Here is a 26,431-nt window from a genome sequence, read left to right as displayed (position 1 = left end):
TTTTTACTCAAAACGAATTGAGACAGCGATTTTGTTCTTTGGTTTTACATTTTCGATGACGTGACACTAAAGTACTAAAACGTGACAATTCAGCGAGCCGAATGTTTTTGATTAAGATGAACGTCGGTAGCAACATATTGATTGTTGATTTCACACTAGAACGCTTTTTGGGGTAGATGTGAACCCCAGCGAAATGGGAGTAAAAAGAGATTTTTCACATAATATTTAATAGTAAAATGTATCAAACTAAAAAATTACTATCAAAACTGCTAGGTTTAAGCAGAAATGTAGTAAAAGTTCTTTAAAGTTAATCTACCAGAAGCGCTTGTCGATTGGGGAGAAATCAACGTTTTTCTTGAGCTATATTGAAATATATACTTAAGTTTTCTATAGTATTTTTAGAATAGAAAAACAATAATTACAACAACAAGGAACAGAACCATTTTTAATTGGCACTGTTTCTCTTGTAAAATGTTAAATAGTGCGGTAAAACTTTCGGCATAGTGTAGCTGGTTGAACGGTATGACCACCGAATTGCTAGCCAGTTGCTTTTTTTTTAATTGAATTCCTACCATTTTACTAGACAGTGGATGTCTAACTTAAATGGAATCAAAGAATTTGTAGGATGTTCGTTTGAATTAATACTGCACTTGATAGAAACCAATTTCGGTGTGATAATACGGAGTAGCATTTATTGGTATTTGCAGTTGATTTTAGACTACGTAATTATGTAATAGTCTTATAAAGTTGTAAAAATGGCATCGCCGCAAGATGAGCAATACTACGAAATTTGTAGTACGTTGTAAAACTCCAAACAACTCGCACGTCAAGTTGGCGAAGCGCTTGTTGACACACAGAAAGATTGGACCGGAGGAAAATCGAATGGAGAAGCCCGCTTAAAAAACGTCGCCCAGCGTGACCCGCTGTTTCGAGCGGAACTCTAACTTGTCCGTCCGAGTTGTGATTCCGAATCGTGACGATCGATAAAACAAGTAAAATTCTACGTAAGTTGTACTAGAAGATGTTGACAAAGTTTGGTTGCCTGAAACCTACAGCAAGACAGATTTTAAACTGCTTCTTGTACAGGAAGCAGGTCAATGCTTTATGAAATGAGTTGAACGGAAAAGAATAGTTTAATTTTTCCTTAAAAAAAATTTGGACGATTTACTTACTTTTTTGTTTGACTTTTATTTGATCGTAACATGCCGGAAGCTACTTGCGGTTTGCTAGTTGCCAAATTGTCGAACAGTATGACCAATTTTCTCGTACACTTTTGGGAGTTTATGAAATAACTACAGACAGTTACCATAGCAAGGGATCACATCCAAGCTAATATTAAAATGATCTGCAGAAGTTTGCAGTTATGGATTCATTATTATGGGTCTGCAAAGAAGTTTACAGTTATGGACTCAAAAACAAGTTTTTCATAATCAATAAACCGCTTCTTAATCCGACTTATGGTGTATTATTGCCTTGCTCTCGTCATTCAAATAGTGTCGTTTTAATCTTAGTTTTCCGATGCGAGTTCCATTTTGCAGTTTTTGACCTCCTTTTTTGGTACTTCTGGAGCCTCAAACGTGAAACCGGTATAGCGAAAATCGGTTCGTTTGGCCCTCAACAAACAAGAATCAAAAATTGGAACGATTTTAAATATTATTAACGTGACAACGGTTCTGCAACCGTTTTTTTTTACTTTCGTTAGCCCAGCCTTATTGACAGTAAACATGTATTGAAGCAGTATTTGAAGCAAGCCTTTGAATTGAATCAGTGTCAACATTGATTTTATTAGCATCGTGTGCATTTCTGCGGCCGGGCCTTGTGTTTGTCAGAATCCAGCGAGATACTTTTTAGGACAAATAATCGATCCCAAAGATCCATTTTTGATATATTCTTCTACTCAAATGCAAGCTGGATCTGACTTCGTAAAAGAACACATGAGTAAAATGAGCTCATGGGAAATGCTCGCTTTGCAACACTGGTGCGCAAAATTTTCAACAGATTTAGATTCTACAATGTTTATTGTGTTATAGTAATTTTTCACAATTTTTCAAAGGCTTTGAACATGACAATTGATTAATTGTTTAAAAAATTCACGAAAAAAACAATTTTTTTCCATTGTCATACAATAAGTATGAGTTTATTGTATTGTCTGAAGTTTTTTTTTACACAGGGGATACGTACCAAACAAACCAAAACCATATAGAATTTTTGCTTGTTGCCAAATGTTTTCTAAAATTCATGAAACATCGAGAACTGGTTAACAACAGATCGACAAAAATCGACTTTGAGGCTGAAATTTCCGAAATTGAATTTGTTTTTAAATATGGAAAATTTTCAACTGTCCCAAAATCGACTTAATAAAACGGGATAACACCAAGGGGAGGACGCATAGCACAATGTGCCAATCACACATTAACACAGTGCATTTATCAATATTGGCACTTTCGTTTTCATACAGTTGCACAGTTGGGGCACACAAAGGGCTCAGTTTTGACAAGTAGCTGTTTCATGGGGAACAGCGTGACACACTTAGACTCACAGTATATCACGTGATTTTTTTAGAGGCACAATATAGTTTGTGTTAAGCGACTCTCCCCTTGGATAACACCAAATATTGACGCTTCATGTATTTCCAAAACAAAACAAAAAAATCGCAAAACCTTAGAAATTCGCCTAAAAGCCGCGTAAAAGTTCCAAAATCCGCGTAACTTCGAGTATCCGCCTACAAAAAGCCGCGTAAAAAAACCGCGTGAAGAAGTCCTCAGTGTATGTTTATTTGTTAGAGAATTATATTTTTGAAAATAGTAAAAGAGAACTATTGCTTCATGTCAGGATAAAGATCAGTTACTGTTTCTTCTAGACTATACGAAATAGAGAGTTTATGTCTGCGAAAAAATTGTTGGATTTAAATGTATTTCAAATATTGCTGAAGACATACATCTGTCAAAATACGTGCAAAAGTCAAAACAGTTTGTTAGTAAGTGGGTGAATCGTTTCAAAGAGGTGAAAATGTTGACGACGGCACCTTGGGTCTTTTTGGGACCTTCCGGGTGCGAGCACATACATCTGTCAAAATACGTGCAAAAGTCAAAACAGTGTGTTAGTAAGTGGGTGAATCGTTTCAAAGAGGTGAAACATATTGACGATGGTAGCTTGGGTCTTTTTGGGACCTTTTTGGTGCGAGAACAAAAAAACTACTTCGAAGCGCTAAGTGTACGCGGTACTCATTTTGGAAAAACGCTGAGATCGAATTGTAAACGATAGTCAGCTGTCGTTTCGATTTCTTCGTGTTTCACAGATCGAACATTTAGCATGGGACCTAATGGTACATAAAAAGTTTACTGGAGCTGGGATCTAAATTTTATCCCACCCTTTTAGAAATGTCAGATTTTGTTTGATTTTGTATAAGAAATTTTTCTAGGTGCTAAATTGCCATTTCTTAGGACACCTAGTGTGGGGTTTCGAGGCTAGTATTATTTTATTCATGTGCCCCGCCTTGTTTAATTGTGTGTTAGAGGCACCGGTACAATTTTGGAAGCGAAGAAGTGGAAGCTTGTACAAATCACACAAGTAATCAACTAATTAGAACGATTTTTCATATTCAGAAGTGTGACGGAACCCAGATAAAAATATTTTGTGAATTTACATCAATTTCCATGCACATATTTAGAGTAGGAAATTGAACATAAAATTATTAACAGTTTTTTTTTCAATATACTAAGCGATACTAAGCGTTAATTCAAAAATACAGTCTTATTCGTTGAAATATCAATGCACTCCTATTTAGTTTTACTTCGATGATGGTTTTCAATTAAGTTTTCGATTCAACTGATGTCTATTTAATATTTCTTTTGATTCACATGCCGTGAAAACTTCATTATTTTTTTGTGTTCAGCATATCAGTTTTTTCGTATTCACGTCATCCAGTTGTGTCACTGACATTACCAACCCCCCTTTTTATAAAACCACTATTGAAGTTCATTTATAATGCAATTATAATTGCTGAAAAACATGTTTCCAGCAGACGATTTTTTCAGTCACCTGCTACTGGATTTCTGTTCAAACCAGGCAATACTCTACACGAAAGTAAAAGTTTTTTGCTATTTCCCGCCCACATTCTGCAATTTTTCCCATAGGCCACTGGAGCTGCGAGTCGTCAACCCCCCACCAATCAGTCAGTCTACACCGAAAGAGGAAGACGGCCTGTCGGTCGTCTCCTGCCCGCCGTAGCACTTCCATAGACATCAACCATAATAGTTTTCCTCTATTAACTCGAGTTAGATGCCAAATTACCCATTATACAAACGTTCTCCAGCATTAATTGGTTCTTTCCTGAAGCCCTCCGCGTGCCAATCTGCCGCCTACCTTCACTTCCGAATGCGGGTGCAGGTTTTTTGTTGTGGCGTGTTCTGTGCAGGCCCCGTTCCACATCATGCTAATGGGAAACCAACCAACATTTACATTCTCCTACAACTCTTTTCATTCCGTGGAATCTTCATTCCACACTTCCGCTCACTCCGTGGTGGCAACCCACATCACGCTTGGAAACTATAATTAATAAATGTAATCCCTCCAAACCCCTGGCTCCCGCTGTCGGAGAAGTTTGAGCTACTGTATTTTGTAGCATATTTCGGTTTCGCTGGACAGTCAAAGATCGTTCACTTTGAACGTGATCCGTCACAACATAATTAGTTAACATTTTTGATTTGTGTTTGACCCTTTTTTCGTTGGAGAACCAACGGCACTCGAAGAGTGTCGAGTCGGAAGCCGGTTAACTTCAAAAGATCGGGACCGAATTTAATCTTGAATCAATGAAAACACACATTCCAAACACATTCTATACGATCGAGTTGGTTCTTCTTCAGAAACGTTGACTCACATCTCGAACAGAACTCAACTCGATCGACATCGCGTCGATGTCGATTTTTCAAGTGAGATTCTTTTCCTGCTTCCACACTCGTCTTTCTATACCTGCGATGCGATGATGAAGCCAATTCCGTGGGCGGTCATTGATCGCGGGGCTCCAGAAAAAAAAACAAATGTGTGTTACTTCGAAAGCCTCAGTCTCGCATCGCAGAAAGCGGAGAGAATATTTTCGGGGTTGCTCAAACCGGTTGCTGGCCCTTCTTCTTACCTGCGTCGAAAAAAAAAGAGAAAACGAAAAGGAGTCTGGTTAGTTTTCGGTTTTGGTGAGCAAAACTTGTTTAGCATATTTGCAAACATATTTAGCGATTGAGCTTTGGGCATAGTTATTTGATGAGCTTATGCTAGAGTAGGAAAAATTGGTCCGCCGAACGATTGCACAAATTCTTAATTGTACGGGAATAAACGAGATCTTCGAATCAAGAAATTATCCGATTTTAATTTTTTATTTTGTGTCAGCTTCATTAAAAAAACAATAGAATCTTTCATAAATACCAGAAACTAGAATCCAAACGAAGAACTGTTCAATCAGAATAAACAAAATAAAAAATACAGTTCAACCGGCTGTTGTGTGGCATCACCACACAAATAGCCTTGTCCTTGCACTCTTTTTCGGAACTTTCCTGTTCGACAACGTATGTAAGCTTTGCTGGTACTTTCGTGGTGCTGTCTGACTAGCTGGCAGATTGTCTGGTTGCATCATGCGGCTCATGTCATCGCCGGCAAAATAAATACCTGCAAACACACACTCACATGAAAAAGAACTACCATCAAAAAAAGATTTAATAACACATTGCATAGCTTCCTCAGCTCCGGTTGGTTGATTTGGATGCCAATGGGGTCGTCGTGTGGCCCCGTCGTGATTGAATCTCCATACAATTACTGCTGTTGCTGCAGACCCCCGCGTTTTTCCGTCGAAAACCTCGATGACACCGTCGAGCCGTTCAGGGGAGCCACGGATTACAACAGGGAAGTAGTTTTTCCACTTTCAAAACCAAAAAAAAAATCGACGACGGGAGCCAGTTCTGTGAGTTTGGCTCCGGACTTCTCTTTTTCTTTGAGTGCAACATTTGCTTGTCTGTTTGTGTGCTTTTGTGTAGGTCGAGGTTTCGACGGCCATCAAATAGCACTGTACGGCAACTGGATCCAGGCGAAGTAAGTAGACAAGAATGCAATTCGATAAATTTGATTCATGTTTTTTTTTGCACGAAGGTACTCCCATTCCGTTTTGATGTTTCAGACCTCAAGCTCTGGTTGGTTGGTTGGTTGGTTGGGGTCGTAAAGCGCGGGGCGGTGAGTTAAGTAATCACAGCTAAGATTGTTGTTATGTGTTGTTTGGGAATGTGTATTGATTTTGGGATGTTCGACTCATATTATAGACTTATGTATTGTGTAAAGGGCCTAATCAACATCCTATAATCGTCATTAGAATATAAAATATGAGCAAGAGTAGCCAAGAAATTTGTAGCCGTAACCAAGAATTTATTTCTATAATAGTTCTGTGAAACCACAGCGGTATAAAATGCTAAAAGGTGAGTTCCTATCTTACGCCACTTCAAGTGTCTATTGTTGACCAGTATAGATGAGCGGAATACAAAAAAGGCTATTACGACCAAAAATTGTTCAACTTCAATTTGACGTACATCCCTCATTTTAAAGATGTGTAGGATACTATGCTTACAAGCTCATTAAAATAACTCATGATTTTAGTTGTGTTTACACGAAATCATCGATGTCAAAATTTGAGTGTCAGTTTGAGTGAAAGCTCGACGAACTGAGCAAATGTCCGTGTGTGTGTTGTCAACTAAGAGGTCGAGATCTCAGAGATGGCTGGACCGATTTTGATCAAACTAGTCGCAAATGAAAGGTCTCCCCGTCACCCAGAACGCTATAGAATGTTTTTGAGATAGGATGTTTACTTTTTGAGTTATACGAAGTTTTATGTCAAAATTTTCAGTTTTTTGACAGTATCTGTCACACAAGCCATAGATTGTTAAAATCCGTCCATTTTTAACGGAGATATCGAAATTTTTGTGTAAGCGACTTTTTTCCCTATTCCAGCAGTAAAAGTTTTGAGCACTGTCTGGCAAAGAAATGCTTGGGAGCAACGTGAAACATGTTTTTTCATACTGCTACATACATTTGTTTCTAAGTACGAAAAAAAACTGTGTACAGCATGATATTTTGCCTCGGACTGATTTTAGCACGGTTCGTTTTTGGCAACATAATCGTTCGAATATGCGATATTCGAATCTTCGAGTTGAAAGCAATTCCATAATTATATTGATTTAAACTACTTACAGCAATAAATGCTGGAAGAACATAACAGCCATATACATTCGAATCAATTCGTCGAGATCAGCAAATGCGTGTGTGACAAATAATTTCACTCAATTTTTTTCGGGTATGACTCAACTGTTTTCTGTGTTCAAATGAAATCTAAGAATCATCTAAGATTCAAATGAAAAGTTTCAAGATTCCATAAAACATCTTGTTTTTCAGTCAGATCCAACTTCCGGTATCGGATAAATATGTCTATAAAAAATAAAAATGTCTATTTAACACAAATTAATCAGGTTTATCGGGTTAGCAGATTTGGATAGTCGATAACCAAATAAACTTATTTCATTTTTGTTTATATTCAGTTTTCGTTTCGGAAGGCATCCATAAATTTAATTAATTCGCACTACGATTCCTCCAAGATGTCTACATTGATTTTCAAACATTTTGAAACAAATGTAAACTATACAGCTACTCAGGTGAATTTGTCTGACTTCGGCTACACCGAACTTCGAATATCGGTTCCAGTATCGAATCGTTTCTCAAAGCTCAATTGTTTTCTCAAAAAAAGCCAAATCGAATTTAAGAAACAAAAGTTCAAATTAAAATAAATTCAATTTTATCCAATTCTGACTTCCATTTCTGGAAATACAGGATGATGAATTTTTAAAATTCAAACCGATATAGAAGATGACAATCCCGAAAAGCTTTAAAGTTGGACTCAAAAATATTGCAATTTATTCGTCATATGGCCATACGAATCGGTTCGGGTTATGCTGGTTCCTGAATACCGGCTCTGGAAGTACCTTGGAAGTCTCTGGAAAATGTGATACTGAAGCATTCTGCATTAGAAATAACAGATCGGCTGAAAAGTTCGTATCGTTTCTATGAGAGGGTGCCACTAGAATTAAATCCATACCATTTTCAGTTAGTACCAACCTTCAAAAGATACGTGTATAAATTTGACAGCTGTCTGATTATTAGTTTGTGAGATATTGCATTTTGAGTGAAGCTACTTTTGTTATTGTGAAAAAAATGGAAAAAAAGGAATTTCGTGTGTTGATGAAACACTACTTTTTGATGAAAAAAAGTGCCGCCGATACCAAAAAATGGCTTGATGAGTGTTATCCAGACTCTGCACCGGGCGAAGCAACAATTCGTAAGTGGTTTGCAAAATTTCGTACTGGTCATATGAGCACCGAAGACGATGAACGCAGTGGACGTCCAAAAGAGGCTGTTACCGATGAAAACGTGAAAAAAATCCACAAAATGATTTTCTATGACCGTAAAGTGAAGTTGATCGAGATAGCTGACACACTGAAGATATCAAAGGAACGTGTTGGACATATTATTCACGAATATTTGGATATGAGAAAGCTTTGTGCAAAATGGGTGCCGCGTGAGCTCACAATCGATCAAAAACAACAACGAATTGATTATTCTGAGCAGTGTTTGGAGCTGTTGTATCGAAATAAAACCGATTTTTTCGTCGATATATAACAATGGACGAAACATGGCTCCATCACTTCACTCCGAAGTCCAATCGACAGTCAGCTGAGTGGACTGCACGCGATGAACCGAACCCAAAGCATGGAAAGACTCAACAATCGGCCGGTAAGGTTATGGCGTCTGTATTTTGGGATTCGCATGGTATAATTTTCATCGACTACCTTGAAAAGAGAAAAACCATCATCAGTGACTATTATATAGCGTTATTAGAGCGTTTGAAGGACGAAATTTCAAAAAAACAGCAGAAAGAAAAAGTTTTGTTTCATCAAGACAATGCACCGTGTCACAAGTCGATGAAAACCATGCTGAAATTGAACGAATTGGGCTTCGAATTGCTCCTTCATCCACCGTATTCTCCAGATTTGGCCCCCAGTGACTTTTTCCTGTTCTCAGACCTCAAGAGAATGCTCGCTGGTAAAAAATTTAGAAGCAATGAAGAGGTAATCGCTGAAACTGAGGCCTATTTTGAGGCAAAGGACAAATCTTACTACAAAAATGGTATCGAAAAGTTGGAAGATCGCTATAATCGCTGTATCGCCTCTGATGGCAATTATGTTGAATAATAAAAACGAATTTTGGCAAAAAAAATGTGTGTTTCTATTAAACGATACGAACTTTTCAGCCGAACTGTTAATATGGCTAATATTTGTAGATTCGCGTGCTTTCACAGTTTTGTTTTTGCTCTGAATGACCAATCAGAGCGATGTTTTTCTGATAAGCGTCTTACTCCCTCAAAAGTATCGTCTCCGTTAGGGAAAGCCAGAAAGCAGTAGATTTTTAGCAGACAAAATAAGGCACTGTGCACTAATAAATAGAAAATTATCCATATACTTTAGAAAACGCATGGCTTCAGCTATTCACAACCTGTCAAGTGGTTATCGAAGTGTTATGGAAGTCGACAAATTGACCAAATAGTACTTGATGTGGCAAGCGATCTGGGGATGCGGTAAGTTCAGGAAGCATTACATAACGATCAGTACCATCAAAGACCAAATATATAAAGAAAATGCCTCCAGAAATGCCTGTTGCCACTGCTTCGATCCCAAGAAGAAGGTGACACTATGTTTTGGTTAGATTTGGCATCATGCCGACACGTGAAACTGGAGTGGTATGAAACCAACGATGTTGGTTTTTTGCCGATGGAGGTAAATCCGCCAAATTAGGTAACGAAGGAAAGAAAGCGGTACGGTAAGCCATGTGATAAACTGGACAAGGAGACAACTACACCAAAGGACAACGGTGCTTCCTTCACACCAACCCCAAGCAACCCCAGTACACCTATGACAGCCACCAACAACAATGAAGCATCCCCTTCAACGAATCCATCATCATCCCCTATAGAACAAAGTACACCAGCTGCAGTTAACAACTTACCCTCCAACCAACCAGCAATTGCAACCAATGTACAACAAGGTGCATCTACAGCAACTAGCAATGAAAAGAAGATGGACATCGACAACAATACCATCGATGCGACAATGGATGACGAGACGAACCACGAACGAAGTGCCCCTCAATCCTCGCAGGAGGGAAATGGAAGCTTCTCTCCCCATAGAAAAAGGGTGACAACGAGATCCAACTCAAAAAAAAAATATTTAAAAAATCGGCTCAATCGGCCACGTAAAGCTTGTACGCAAATAGGCCTGAATAAAAATATCTTTTAAATAAAAAATAAAAGAGATTTCGCTTATTTTCTCAATTTTTTGACACTCGAGAATGAAAAAGTACAAGCAGACATTTTTTGACTATTGAAAAAGAAAAAAGAAAATAATATTCTCTTCAACGTTTTTGCGAAATAAATTCTGAAGAACAGTCGTTATAGTGATAAAATTCAGCTAAACTATAAAATAGCTATTATATAGAAGCAATGGATACATTATTTGTGCAATTCTATCAGCAAAAGCAAATGTGGTATTGCCGTCAAGAAAAATTTGAACTGCTTCGCCACCATCGATTTTTGAGGGACATTAGAAAAACCGTTCAGAATACCGGATATCAACCTTGAGAATTGCAATTAGGAATCTATTGCGAATCCGATCTACTCAAAACCAGATTTCAAAATTATTACGCACTCTCAATTAAATAATTCAGTCCAAAAGTCTCATGTTTGTTTTTTTTTATCGCCTCATTCGTAAATGATAGCCTCCAAATCCGGCTGCCCGGCTAACGTTCGAGTATCCAAACTTTAGGAGAATGTAGAGAAGGGAAACCCAGCGGAAAATCATTTAACCAGATTTTCTCTTTGCTGGAAACTTATTTCATTTCTTTCTCGTCGATTGTTCGGAATTCGTCGAGCAGAAAAGACAATTTTGTAAAGAGAAAGATATTTTATGATTTTCTTCTTTTCACAAATACCAAATCAAATACGAATACAAATGAAGTTTGATTAAAAAATACCGTATTTTGGTCTCAAAACAGAAACATGCGTTCAAATCCTCGCAACAAATACTTGTCGTTACAGTAATTACTTAGTAATTACCTGACTGTTACTTGTTGAGAACCCTGAAATATGTAAATTTTTTCGAGTGGGCAACTCTATAATATATTTTCTTTAGTCATTCAATGTAGCTGTCATCCGGTACATCGTACGGATTGCTAATATCCCGCAAAAATCTACGGTAGCGAAGCAGCCTAATTTTCTCTCGCCTGCTGTATCATTTTTTTGTAGAAAATTTTGCAAGAATAATGCTCCTACGTAATACGTTTTTAATAATTTTGCAGAATTTGATCACTAAAGAAATTGTTTTTCAGAATTTCATTCGCAAAAACATAGAAGATAAAATTATTCTTGCTGTTTCTTCTCAAGTGTCAAAAAATTTCTTCCTAACGAGAAATTTTGTGACCGGAACTCAGCTGCTGAATGCGCTTAGAAGAAAAAACAGTTTTGTGAAGATAGACATTTTAAAATTTTCATTTTCAAAGGAAATTTTGATCAATTTCTTATGCCACCGGAATTCGGCTGCTGGTATGCCAACTTGCTTCGATAAGTCTTAAATTGATTTTGACCAGCAGTTTAGAATCGAACTATAGCTTATTTTTATGCAGAATCAGAGAAAAGTATCAGGCATATGACTAACAGATGAATAAACTGGTTCAGATTTAATAGTGCTTAGAGGATATATCATTAATGCACTACTGAGGTAAAACCAATGGAAATGCAATCTCATCAGTTCACTGGAATTACAATTGAGCTAGGACGCGTTAGATCGACTATGATTTTATAGCTTGATGAGTAATAAGTTGATTACAGTGCAATTAAACTACATTTCGATTGGTAAAGCTCGTATGGAAAGCGGAAACTCCTATGACATAATCCAGTTATTACGCGCTTATCACCTGATTGCGCTTGATGTAAATAGTATAAATAATAATAAAAGTACTGGGGTGAAGGTTTCTCCGAACAGTATGCCTGACTGAGTCAAATTCGAACCGGAAAGTGTCAAACGCCTATGTGGATATAGCGAGAACTCCGACGAGAATGTGTTAATGAAAATATTACTATTATCATAAAAGTTATTTCTGTCGCCACGATGATAAGATATTTTTTCCCCCGTTTCCGAGACCACGCTCTCTTTCTGCTTCGTGTAATTCGACAGCTCCACAAGTAGTGCCTGGTGTTGTGTGGCCCACTTTATGTACCGGCCTCGTCTGTCGTAATGTGGAACCTATGCTGCCAATAGCCGGAGCCGAGACTTGCATCGGTACGAGTGAGACGACTAACGAGCACACAAACACACAACTTTACATGTAACATTCAAAGGTTCGGCCCTCATGCTCCGCTCGAACGGTTATCTGATAGCTGATGTGGACGGAGGTGGCATGGAATGGGTTTGCTAGTTTGCAGAGGAAGTCGCTGTTAGTGATGAACTTTTATGTTAATTTTCGTATCATCATCGCATCAGTTTGACTGATATTTATTATTTCCGTGCCAGTGCTTATTTCATGCTTGAGTAAAAGCCTAACCAATGGGCCAATTACTGGCAGCAAAACGTTACACAATCGTATCCCACCAACTAATTACCATCGTATGATCCCTGTGAAGCTGTACATTCACATGTTGCTGTGTTTAGTTCATGGTGCATTGAATATTTTAAACGCAGACACACCTCTGAACAAACTGTTATATTTTGCATCGTCAAGATCGAGACTAAAAGTGAAAAGTTTCCCCATCGTCGTCGCTACAATGCTGTAGCAAACAAATGTTGCCTCCTTCCATCGGGTTACCCCTCTCCCCCACGGTTCCGGTTTTTCCCCACGATGATAGGCATGTGAATGTTTATGCTTTACATAAACCTGATGCGTACCGAGCGGTGGTAGAACATAAAGTGCAACTGTAAAACACGCATGCGCGATGATCTTCAACTTGTCAGTTCCGAGTAGGCTGCTGTTTACCCGTGTCTCCTTCCACCTTCCGTGAGGTGATCCCTTTTTCAGAAGTGTGTGTAGCTAAAGGTCAGACGTTGGTGAGCGGAAGAAGGGTGGTGACCTCGGTCGGAAACGCGTGTCTACTCTCATCAGTCGGTCGACGGAGAACTTGTAAGGCACCATGTGGTACAATTAACTTCCGTTTTCCAAACCATCCACGCGCTGACCATCGCTAGATGGCTGACCGAAACCATGTTAACTAAAAAACTATTATATCTTTTATACATTCCTCCTCATGATGGGCAGCATGGACAACGCACACGAAACGAACCGACTGCATACGAGCCAAGTGGTGCAGCAGCAGCAGCGATAACATCCGGCCAGAGATTGAAAACAGTCCACTACCACCACCACTAACAAAAACTACTGCTACTACTATTACTAATACCACTTGCATAGAACCACCCAAACCACTACCGTCGCCGCCACTGCTGATACTTGCCAATCGCCGACATTCGGGTGGGTAGAATGGGAACACAAAAGGCGACAGAATTTGCGGTGCCTTCGGTCGGTCGAGGCTACAGCCTGCAGGCCCTGGCATGACTATTCGAGGCTCGTAAATAACGATACACCTGAATGCAACAGCACGACCGGAATTCGCCCGACCAGTTCTACAACAGTGAATGGTTTGCCCGGTAATGTCTGAATGTGTTTGTGTGTGTTTTTTTGTGTGCAGACCGAAATGTTCAACCAATTCCGTGGACATTTTATTACTGCAACATAAAGCTGGATGTCTCAGTGGAAATACTATAAAACTGGGTGATTTGTAGGCTAGAAACAGTCCAGGAATGGCATCAAATTATTTCGAAGAATCATTCCGAGTTCAACTGAATCACGTTTAGGTTTTTAGCTGTCATACTACCCTAAGAATCGGAATCATTAGTTTATTCCGAATAATGTTATTGCGTTTTTCTTCGTCATTCTATTCCTAGCCATCAATTTCCACTTATGATTAGAATCAAGAAAAATTGGGTAGATTTTCATCATCATTTTTTATGCAATGACAGCTAGCACAGTCTGTCCAAACGAAAAAATGGAACAGTCGAAATAGATTGAAACATCATTACACTGGTTTCCCAACGCTAACTAGGCTGAGATGTGCGAGGAATAATTAGGGGTGCTACCTGCACGGTATTTGTCCGGCAGTGTCGGGCCTAGGAGAAGCTGTCGGGTTGCCGGACTTGCAAAAACTCTGCCGGGCCGCAGCGTGACCGACGACTCCTGAAGATTCATGATTTAATTAGTTATTACTTTAAATAAAGACTGTCCCGGAAAGTATGGACGCAACCAAAAACCGCTGCCATTTCGCAATGGTTCAGAATCTGTCAATTTTTATGGCTACGTCCTGTTGTTTACACTCTTTCCTAACCACTTATGCAGTTGTTTATTCGTTTTCATTAGTTTGTTTCGAAATGCGTGGACTTTCAGCAGAACAACGTCGGAAAATTGTGTACAAATGGTGCACAGAACGCGGACTGTCACTGAGAAAGATAGCAAAAATGGAAGGAGTAAGTGAAAAAGCCGTGCGAAATGCAATCAGGTAGTTCGGTGAGGATAGCACCTTTGAGGATAAACCGAAAACGGGTCGAAAAAAAGGTCCTGCTAACTCTCAGTTGGATAAACGTATACTGAGGGCGTTCGAGCAAAAGAAGGAGGTTTCATTTCGGGATGTGGCCAAAAAAGTGGCACATCGAAGTCAAATGTTCTTCGTGCTAAAGAACGTTTGAATCTTCGAACCTATAAGAAGCAGAAACAACCAAAACGTAGTCCGAAACAAGAAGCATCGATCAGGCCGAGGGTTCGAAAGCTGTACAATACGATTCTTGATGGAAATTTGAACTGCATAATCATGGACGACGAAACCTACGTGAAACTACAAATCCTTGCCGGGACCACAATATTATACGTTGTGAGAAGGGCAAGTGTCAAACCAGTCCGAGACATCGATTGAAGTCGAAAAATTTGGTAAGAAAGCTATGGTCTGGCAAGCAATTTGTAGCTGCGGTAAGATTTCGAAACCCTTCATCACCACTGATTCAATGAACAGCGAAATATACATCAAGGAATGTTTACAAAAACGACTTCTACCCATGATTCGAAGCCACAAGGATCCTGTCGTGTTCTGGATAGATTTTGCTTCTTGCCACTACTCGAAATCAACGGTAGAATGGTATACTACCAAAAATGTCACTTTCGTCCCAAAAGACAAGAATCCACCGAATTGACCGCAACTTCGACCAATTGTTGAATTTTTGGCATAAACGAAGGCACATCTTAGGAAACATGTCTCGACAGCCGAAACCATTCAACAGTTCGAAAAAGATTGGAAAAAAGTTTTAAAACTTGTCGCCAAGAAGTCAGTACGGAATTTAATGAGGAACGTTCGCAAGAAGGTGCGCCAGCTATTCTACAATGCTAAGTAGCAAATGTTGAGAATAATATTCTGTTGTTGTAGTCTACTATTATCAGTATATCGAATAAAATTTGAATATCTAACACTTGTGAATTATTTATAGCGAAATCAAAGTGCGTCCATACTTTCTGGTACAGTCTTTATTCATTTACCTACTTAAACTTATAATCAATACCCATCCAAAGACAGATTGGGAATCGCTAGATGATAGGATGAGATTGCGAAAAAAGAAAAAGTTATCTTCAGAGACAGGAATCGAACATGCAAAACTGCACTATTCTATCATTTTAATTATCCTGCTATGCGATTAAGTAACTCCGACGACAATTCGATTGAACAGAGCGTCTAACATTTATATTTCCCATGGTCGATGTCTATAAATTTTTAATTCTACTCGTATGTTTTTAGATATTTACAGACAAGCATACATAAACAACGCGCAATATTTGATATATTTTCGATCCTATCGTTGACCCTCTAAAGATATATGACATAGTAAAATCTATATTCCCTTCTATAAGACTCCCTGTTCGTATGTGACAATCATACGAATTGCTAAGTGAAAAGTGTCAAACACTTCTAACCCATTTTTTTCAAATAGTTATAGTGAAGAAATGAAAAATCCAATAAAATAGTGTTGTACTAGTGATTTTCTCAAAATCAGTCAAACATTTCTTATTTTGATAAAACTCTGTCTCAAGATAGATGATTGTGTTCCCCAGTGTTGGTGATTGCCGAAAATTTGACAGAAGCTGCTATATTGCTATCTATATTGTATACAACATTCACAATCCGGTAGAAGATGCTACAAGAACTCGAGTCTCTCAATGTATGAATCGCGAGAGAATTTTTCTACATTTCTTCGCTCCACTTCATACTCTGAGTATTTCACGGCCCTTAAAAAAATGTACAGTCTGATAATGATCGTTGCTGTGTGGAATTTCCCAAGAGAGAATCGCAAGTTGACAATTATCGCAGAAAATCGAATCGATGATTCAACTTGATGATTCTCATACTAGGTTGCAATATTTCAAAACCCTTGTGTGGAACATTCACAGACATGTTCATAGACACAACTTATACCTAACCTTTGATTCTCAGAAATGTCATCGAGAGAAATTCGCTCTCGAACTGGTGTCTATTCTATGTTAAATTAGCCATGCCCGGTTTTTGTTGTTGCGATGATATCCGTCTCTCTTTAATGGCACTGATTCAATCGTGTGAAGAGTTGCTAGTGAGCGTTCTTTGATACGATAAAAGCCATCCTTGGTGTTCCCTACCAACCCTACCAATATATTGGGAATATTGAGATTTCAGAGTGCTCACATCTAAAGGTGCGAAGTTACAAATAATTAGGAGAACGTGCATTTTAGCCAATATATTCTGATTCATTACGTATATCGTATATTTACTGACCACTATACATCATTGAACATATTCGTTTACCGACTTTAACGAACTTGAATTCTCGCTGCATAAGATTCGGTCCCTGACCATCATAAATGATTAATATTTCGAATGACCAAATGAAACATTGTGGGGAAGATCTACATAGTTGCAATATCTGAGAAGTTAGAATTTACTCAAGGTCTCCCTTCAGAACAATGCTACTACTTCACAGACTCCAAAATCGCGATTTCAGCTCAGACACACGGTTCTTCTGAGCCCGGTTTGAAATCCGCGATTTCGTACTCTAAACCCGTGACGTAACAATGGAAATTTAATGAGGAAGAAATTTCAGCATATATGGAAACGATGGTACACACCAACAATAATTTCTAGTAAATATGCGGTATTACAAACTGTAATGGAAAGCTTGTCATAAACTTAGAAAATCAGTCACGAATTGCCGGTATTTCGGTACGCTTGTCCTACTGTCATGTTGCAATGAAGATCTGAGGCCAAACAAATCTGCTTGGCTCTGTGAAAAGCCGCACTATCATCAGTTTTGATGAAATACAACAGTCAAGAAGACAATATTCTTACATTCAATGCTTGACTGTTCAAGAAATTAAGTTTCCTTTGTAGACTGCATCTAAGTGAACGTATCGGTAGGTACGGAACTCCGATCGACGGCTGATTCATGCATGCCACTAACCGACAGTGAACGCAAAAACCTATTATGCAAATTTCGCTGGTTCAGAGCCGTCAGTACGACTACGACCATCAGCTTCACGGTTCAATCTCAGTTTCGCATCAACCGAGACCGAGAGTGAAATCCATTAACATCAATAATATTTTACCGCTCGGGCAGAATGATTGCTGATACCCCGCTGCCACCTGAGGAGTCTTTTTTCCATACGGTTATTTATCCGCGGCATCTTTGTACGCAAATACAAACACACGCACATACACCCGAGCGCAATTGGATGACGCGGTTCGTTCAGGGTTTCCTGCACGGTTCGCAAATAGAGCTGGACAATAATTAAAGCCCGCACTCATGACTGTCACCAAGGCTACGAAGGCAGAGCAGTTGTTATACTCGTGGGAAATTTATCTTCACATTCCGTGCCAGGCAAGTGCTGCAAGTGCAACAAGTACCGACTACTGCAGTGGACAGCAGAGGTCTATGAACCTTGAAGCTTTTACAATTGACAGAACAGACTGGACGCGTCACAAAATAGTTTCCAATTCGGTGTAGGTAGCAGCAACTGTCAATCTTCATTTTTTACCCTCGTTTGTGTTTTTATCGAATAACACGACGTTGAAAGGTTATCGCTTAGTGGCGATTAGTTTTTGTGCAATCAATTTCATTGGCAATGTTTTTCTAGGTTTTCTTTGTTGTGGTTTGTCATATTCTATTTCTTTGTCGTACATAAAGTCTATCATTTTTCATTCGATATTTTTAAAGACATCAAAACCTCGAAGAATTCTTAGTGAACATGACACAAGATTTACCACATGTAAATAAAACGAAAACACTCTAGCCCTTAATCAGTGTACTCATATATATCTTATCATTCCGGGTTTTTTTTTTTTCCATTGGAGACGTTCTTAACCTTCATGTCATCCGCCTTTCAGGCTAGCTAAAAACTAAGGTTCTGTGTGTGTGTGTGAAGTTAGGAATCGTGTTACTTAATCTCAGTTTTAATCAGTTGGGTCGTTCAACGAAAGTTGGAAGATTGTACTTATGTAGGGTGCGTGAAAGCCAATTGTCTTACCCATCACACTATGTCCGTCCTCACAGTTCGTATAGTACAATTAAAGTACTTTTTGAATATCTGGCATTCCACTACTGCATTAAGTTTAACAATAATTCAATGAGATCCCAGATATACATTTAGGGACCCTGACTCCACACTAAAAGTAATCGTGATTCCTATAAGCAACCATAGCTCCTCAATGAGTACTGTTAGTTGACGGACAAAAAGTTTGTTTAATTGATTCGCGAGGTAGCATTAGTAGCTAAACATAAACTGCTTATGCACTGATGAGTTGAAGACTATGAGACGTAAAAACAAGGTAGAAGTTATTTTACACGAAAAAGAGAAAGTTATGTTTACCTATTTCATTTAGTACGAACATATTATTCGAACTCATTTTGTATGCACTTTTCTTTCGTGAATACATTTTCATTTAATAATCCGCCAGTTCACCTGTTCCTTAACCTTAACTTAACTACTGAAGTAACTTTTTGGGCTCGAGCTTAAGTGAAGCGTGTCTGGTTGGGAAACAACATCGATTTTATTAAACGGAAGCTCTCGTTTTCCCTGTCGGTAAAAGTGTCAGAGCAATGATTTAGTGACTTGCAGCATTTTAAAGCAGAATTTAATTATAGTGGAAATGATAAAAATGTACAGACGATGCCTTACAAAGTCGTCCGATAAGAAGTGATTTTTTGTAGATGTAAATGTGAAATGTAAACATTTTATCCTACAGAGATGCAAAAACAATACTAAACAAAATGGGAAGCAAACGACAAGTGGTGCAGATAATATTTTTAGCGGCTTCACGAGTGTTTGATTAGTGCTTTTAAGAATCCGAATGAAGGAATGCACGTAAAAATAATCGTATAAAAAGAAAGTTTCAAAATTATCATCGATCGTCTCCATCGACTATTTTTAATGCCTAAAACAATTCGAATTGATTGAATTTGAACAGGTTCTTTCAAGAAATACAAATGAATTGTCCTTTCACAAAAATAATAAAGAAACGTTAGGAGTCATATTCAAAAGAAAGCGTTCAGAATGGCACTGTAAAATACTTTATATCATACTGAACAGAAGAACATTGGGCTGTAAATAAATGTAAGATACGAGTCCCGTAGAAATGATGTCAAGATTTACGATACCTTTCATTTGAGTCTAAGTTTGTGAAAATTGATTTTTGACTTTCGGAATCGGGAACTGAGAACTGGGAACCATTGTAGCTGAAGTCAGGTCGTTTGGCCAGCAACTAACAAAATCTTGAAATTGAACCGTAGTTTTGAGCCAAATTTGAAAGAATTTTTCCGTTTTCTGCATCGTGGCTCGAAATGATTTCATACAGACCTTACCTTATAGTTCTGGAACCGGAAGCCGGATCCGGACAAAATCCTACACCAAGTTATGGGAAAATATTAATTTTCACTTGAAGCTTAGTTAGAAAATAGAAAATCGGTTCAGCCGTTTTTGTTTGATTGTTTACTGAAACTACCCTGGATCAGTTACAGTTTTCTCCAGAGAAAACGACAGAAGTTGAGAGAATCGGTTTAGCGGTCTCTGAGAAAATCAAGTGTACTTTCTTTTTATTTTTTGGCGTTTTACTTTGTTACTCCCAAACCGAAAGTTCGATCCGAATAAAATTGAATCTTGATTAGTGAAAATCAGTACGGTCATCTCCGAGAAAATCGAGTGCAAAATTTCAGCGGTTTTTGTTTCGCCGGTTTAAGTGACGGTATACAATATTTAACACTCTTTACCCTATAACTCCAGAACCGGAAGTCGGAAATTCAATAGCAACCTATACGACTACAAGGCCTTCAATTTAAATCTTAGTTGAGTGATGTCTGAGAAAATCGAGTGCACTTTTTCTTCATTCTTTTGCACATTTAACCCCGTTACTCCTGAACCGGAAGTCCGAGTAAAACTCAGTAGTACCTTATGGGTCCAAGAGACCTTTCATTTGAATCTAAGTTTGTGAAAATCGGTCCAGCCATCTCCGAGAAAATCGAGTGCACATTTTTGTTACATACACACATGCATACACACACATACAGACACACATGCAAACACACACAGACATTTGCTCAGTTCGTTGAGTTGAGTCGAATGGTATATGACATCCGGCCCTCTGGGCCTCGGTTAAAAAGTCGGTTTTCACAGTGATTGCATAACCTTTCTATATGAGAAAGGCAAATAGGCGGAACTGCGACCGTTTCGCAATTTTGGATGTTTAACGAATTTATTATTACAGGAAATAATAAAATTACACACTGATTTGTGTTAATCACGAAAATCAGCCGATTTAAAGCAAATGCCTGAAGATATATCAAAAAGGACATAGAAAAATAAAAGAATATAATATGTTGGTTTCAGAAGACATAAATTAACACGATTTTTTTCTAAACGTGTAGAAATCGAAGGAAAGTGAAGAAAATTGCATACTAACAATTCCTTGATTTAAACCATTAAAAAACAGCCTATATTTACCGATATATAATAGGATCGTTAAATACGAGTTTCAAAGTTGAAGTTTCTGATTGACTTACATTGCTCGAAATGTGATTGTTGAATGTAAAGGTAGTTCAACTTGGATTTATCCATAACACTTCTGAATTTTCTCCCTGGAACCAAGACTCATCACGGCGGTCGTTTTAAAGTTCATTGAAAACAGTAAAACGATCCTTTGTGCATATCCATTTTTCATTTCATTTGTTTTTTTTTTGTGTTGTTTCATTCCCATTTCATTTCGGTTTGTTTATGTATTTACTTCACTCGTACATTCGCCATAACACCACCAGCAGTGCATGCGGAAGGTGAACGGGTATGTGCTCAAGTGTGTGCACAAGAGTAAGTCGAGGCTAAAAGCTTTTTTGTCGCGTTTGTTCTTTTCTAATTCCTCTTTCAAACGTAGGTTGGTAGGTAGATAGTGTGTGTGTGAGAGAGAGACAGATACCAACTAACCACTAAATGCATTTTACTACTCTGGCATCTTCCACTTTACTATCGTACGGTGCTTCTCGTTAGCTCAGCTTATGTGTCACCGCACGAAGCGACCAACCGCACCGCAATGCACAGTGAACTAAAAGTCGTAGCCCGGAGGACAAATTTACGTAGTTTTCTCCAGAGACAGAAGAATGTATGGTTGGTAAGTCGACGCCTTTCACGCAGAAAACCTGGGTTCGATTCCAAATCCCGCACATAGGGTCAGAAGTCAGAAAGTTTTTCTGGTCCGAGATGCCAATGACCTCGAAGTGGAGAACCTCTATAATCGAAAGAGAATATAGGGTAACAGAGGTATTTTGGCCACTTCATATATTTTGGCCCACCTAACAAACTATATGGATTCAATCGATCTTATGTTATACCCATGTTGCATCAGTTTGAAGCTAATCACATTAAATTACCTATTGCGGAAGGATTTTTCAAAGATATTAAAACATTTGGTGGATATTTTTACAAAGTGGGCCAAAATAAAATCGATCCTTAAGCGGGCCAAAATACCTCTGTTACCCTATATATTATATATGTGCCGAATTGAATCAGTGTGCAATAGAGTTTTTACTAGTCGTCAGAATGAGCGAGCGCGTATTGACCGTATTTTTTGTGTTGTATTTTTTTTCCTTTATTCCCCTCTTCACCATGCCATGTGACCTGATCAGAGGAGACCAATGCAGTGTTGCAGCAGTAACCGCAGGAACCAGCGGGAGTAAGATGTTTATTTATTTATTTGGGTATGCACTGGCGTAAACACACATCATCATCATCACCGATCTTTCTCTTCGTTGTCTCGCCTCGTCGTTATTATCATGATGGACATCAATATCTCGATCCGTGCCGAAATGGAACATCCCACCGAGCAATGTTGAGTGAGGCTTGAGATCGGGAGAAGATAGAGTTGATCTTACTCGAAACGGTCAGTACGCAATTACGTAGGACAACCCTATTACAGTAGCTTCACAGTCATAATCTATGACCGAGTGAGCAGAGCGCAGCGCGATAAAAACAGCAACCACGCACTCGCGAATAAGAAGCAATAACACAATAAACAACTTTTAATTCAATTTTGTGTCATGGAATGTTTATGGGCTACATTTGAAGGTAATAAACAGACGCGCTCACGCATACGTGCACACGCCAACCAGCAGCATTTTGAATGCAATCGATCTTCCACTTTTCATTCTTCCACAACCGAGGAGAGTACGATCGTGCGCATGTGGTCCGAACATTTTTGCCATCGAACCGAGGATCGTGGACGATGGGGAGTCGGTATTAGATGCACTCAGCATAACAGCACGGCCCTCGTAGTGGTGAGAGCTTAAGCCAACCACAATCACACGAACGGGTTTGCTTTTATGGGTAATGTTTATTTTTTATTATTTTCACGAACGAAGGAAGCAGTAGACGTCTCGCTCTCAGCGTGATTCGTGATAGTCGGCGAACACAAACACAGGCGGCTCACTCGCCGCGCCGTCGCGAGAGAGTTCGATGCACTTGCGAGGCAGCACGTCACCGTCATCATTGTCAGCGTCGCGACTACCGCGTCGTCATCCCTTGAATTTGTGTGTTTCATTGTTTGCCGAAACGTTGACAGGCTGGCAGGCGGACAGGCAAGCACAGGCAGAGACCTTCGATGTAGCAGGCGATGATTTAATTTTCCGTCTGTTCATTGGACGTCGTCGTTGTCTAGTGAGACTGCCTTCGCTGCAATTGCCGTTCATTTCCGGTTTTGGAGGAAAACGCATTGTGTTCTTTGATTAAACACATTCCACGCTATCGGCGGCTATCGTGGTAAAATCTCTCCCAATCGTGGGGTTAGTTAACTGTTAACGATGAATACCAAAAGCTTTCGACTAGTATTAGAAACCTCACGATCCCGTGGTCACTTTATCCGGGTGTGGTTAAACGTAGTTGAAAAATCTGATTGCATTAGAATTGAACTCTGGTCTAGATAGCAAAATATGTTTCGTAAACGGAGCTAAAGAATTTACGCGTTTTCATTGCACTCTCTAATCTAGAAATGCATGCGACGAATAAAGTTAGTAAACATTCAAAACGTTGTCCGATTGTATGACAATTACAATAGTTAACAAATTGCCAAAATGTCAAAAATAAAAGTAAATATTTATAAAACTTATTTAGCATATTTCGCCTAGTTATTTTTTTGTCGCAGGAGCTTGATTTTTCAGTCATTTGCAATCCTAACTAAGCAAAAGTTCGGACACAAGTGACTGATTTGGCTTAAGCAACTTACGAAGTTCATTAATTGCATTCTAACCAAACCTCTTTTTTAAGTAATTATCCACACTTGATAGATTGCGCGACGCAACCAAGCGAACTTCTAAGCAATTTATAGAATACTTTAGTCAGCTTATATGCAGCGAGAAAGTTCCGCGGAACTTGTTCTGTATCATACTTTGGCAACTTTCACTCGTACTTTTAAGTACGATTCAGACGATTGCCGTCACAAACGATCGTACGTCTCCTTCGATCACCGTCACTGGAACGTCAGCGTCCGTCACAATTAGTTTAATACTATTTTTTACCGAAACGTTCTCACGTGCAAGCCGTCAAGACGTTCCGTGATGGTGACGTTGTGTGTGAATGTCTCCATAAGATTGTATTCCAGTTCGCTTTCAAATCTCATCCAAGTCAGTCGATAAAACAAAACCGCTTACGTTCGGGACGAAAGAAACCAAGTACAGTATTGTGTAGTGAACAATAGAACGACCTCGAAAATGAGTGAACCAAATGAACAAAAGCTACCGCCGACACGAAAGAATACAAATGTTGTTGACTTCAGGCAGTGCAAAATTCGACCTTCGATACGAGAACTTAAAGGTTTGCTTAAGGAGCAAATGCATCTTGACATTAAATGTGTGCATTTACTTCAATGCAATAAGACAAATATTGTTGTTTACATTCAGTTTTATAAAGAGTTGGATGCAATTCAATTCGCAAAAGACAATAACAATGTGCACTATGTGGAACACGAATACTTATATTCGTAAAACTATGTCCCAATACGGAGAGATTTTCTCTATCGAAAAAGAAAAGTGGAAGAACTTTTTCCCCGGTATTCTAAATGGCGTACGTTTGTTACGCATGCACTTGAATCGGCCTATACCTTCTTATGTAACTTTCGGTCAGGATACAAGAATCCCGTGCAAATCACTTGTTATCTATGACATTCAGATGGCCACATGTCAATATTGCCAAAAAGCTGTTAACTACGGTAACCCATGTGATAAACTGGACAAGGAGACAACCACACCAAAGGACAACGGTGCTTCCTTCACACCAACCCCAAGCAACCCCAGTACCAACAACAGTGAAGTATCCCCTTCAACGAAACCATCCAACGTATCCCCTATAGAACAAAGTACACCAGCTGCAGTTAACAGCTTACCACCCAACCAACCAGAAACTGCACAACAAGGCGCATCTACAGCAACTAGCAACGAAATCAACAACAATACCACGGCAATGGATGACGAGACGAACCACGAACAAACTGCCCCTCAATCCTTGCAGGAGAGAAATGGAAGCTTCTCTCGTCCTAGAAAAAGGGTGACAACGAGATCCAATACAAAAAAAAATTAGCAACAAACTCAGCTCAATCGGCCACAAAAAGCAAATAGGCCTGAATAAGAAATATCTTTTATAAAAAAAAGATTGTATTCAACTAATTTCGACGGAGACGGTGATGGAAGTTGACTGTGACGGATGGTGGCGGATCGTGACGGATCGTCTGATTCGTACTTTAAACAGCAAGAAAGCTGGTGCAGAACTTGTTTTGTGCTTCCAGCTGTCAAAAATTGTCTGTTTGTCAAGCGGTGAAAAAGCTCACGCGAAGTATATTCTGCTCTTTCAAATTCTCAAAAATTTCCACCTGCACTTTTAAGCAGGTAGAACATGGATGTTTGCAGTAATTGTGTAACTTCTGCTTGCTCTCCATTGTCGCAATATGCGTTACCCGCTGTAACAAACGTAAACATTGTTCATTAAAAAGACAATATTTTAATGCCTGAAATGATTCAGGTCAATTGACATCGAAATTGATCTTTAGAAAAAAATGGACTATTCGAAAGCTTTTAGAAAACTAGTTAAAATAAAAAAATAAGAATCCTACGTGGAAAAATACGTTTATTATACCATTTAATTCCACATTTTAATTCAACTAATAGAGCCTGAATTTATACTGAAAAAAAAGACCTGAAGTTAAACACATCAATGTAAGTTGAGGCACGCTTGAACGTTATCAATATAAGTCAAAATATAGTGTATTATCATAACAAGTCATGTCCTAGCTAACTAGTGATTGACAAAAAAATTCAGAATTGACAAACAGAAATGGTGTCGAGCTTCAGCACAACACCAGGCCACATACGTTCATAGGAACTTGTCATAAACTCCGGGAGTAGTGTAGGGAAATTTTGACGCATCCACCATAGAGTCCAGACCAGACACCCAGTAATTAGCATCTTTTTTTAGCAGTAATTAGAGTAATTAGCATTGCAAATCAAAAGGGAATTACTGACCGACCCGGAATCGTAAGGCGGACTTTGATAAAATTCAATAGTTTGTTAAAATCGATCCGACCTACTCCAAGTAATTAATTTGAGTTCCATTTTGTACTCTTCTAGCCGATACTTCTGGAACTTTTTGAGTTCGTGCATTGGAAAACCGATGTAGTAATTGGCAATTTTGATTCTCAGAGACACATTTTTATTCTTATTTT

General features: G+C 38.8%; 1 protein-coding gene across 4 annotated transcripts in view; it reads right to left on the bottom strand.

The window, feature by feature from the left end:
* Positions 1-26,431, bottom strand: part of LOC131437858 (zinc finger protein jing homolog) — a 191,228-nt gene that overhangs the window by 47,899 nt on the left and 116,898 nt on the right. Inside the window, exon 2 of one of the 4 annotated variants that reach the window (XM_058607481.1) lies at positions 4,972-5,134. The exons of the other annotated variants lie outside the window; for them this stretch is intronic. The gene's annotated coding sequence lies outside the window, so the exon portion shown is untranslated. The remainder of the gene's footprint in view (positions 1-4,971; positions 5,135-26,431) is intronic. 4 annotated transcript variants of the gene reach the window in all.

The sequence above is a fragment of the Malaya genurostris genome, chromosome 3 (genome assembly GCF_030247185.1).
Source record: "Malaya genurostris strain Urasoe2022 chromosome 3, Malgen_1.1, whole genome shotgun sequence".
Lineage (NCBI taxonomy): Eukaryota > Metazoa > Arthropoda > Insecta > Diptera > Culicidae > Malaya > Malaya genurostris.
Note: the sequence above shows the minus strand (reverse complement) of the source record. Positions and strands in the feature narration are given on the sequence as shown.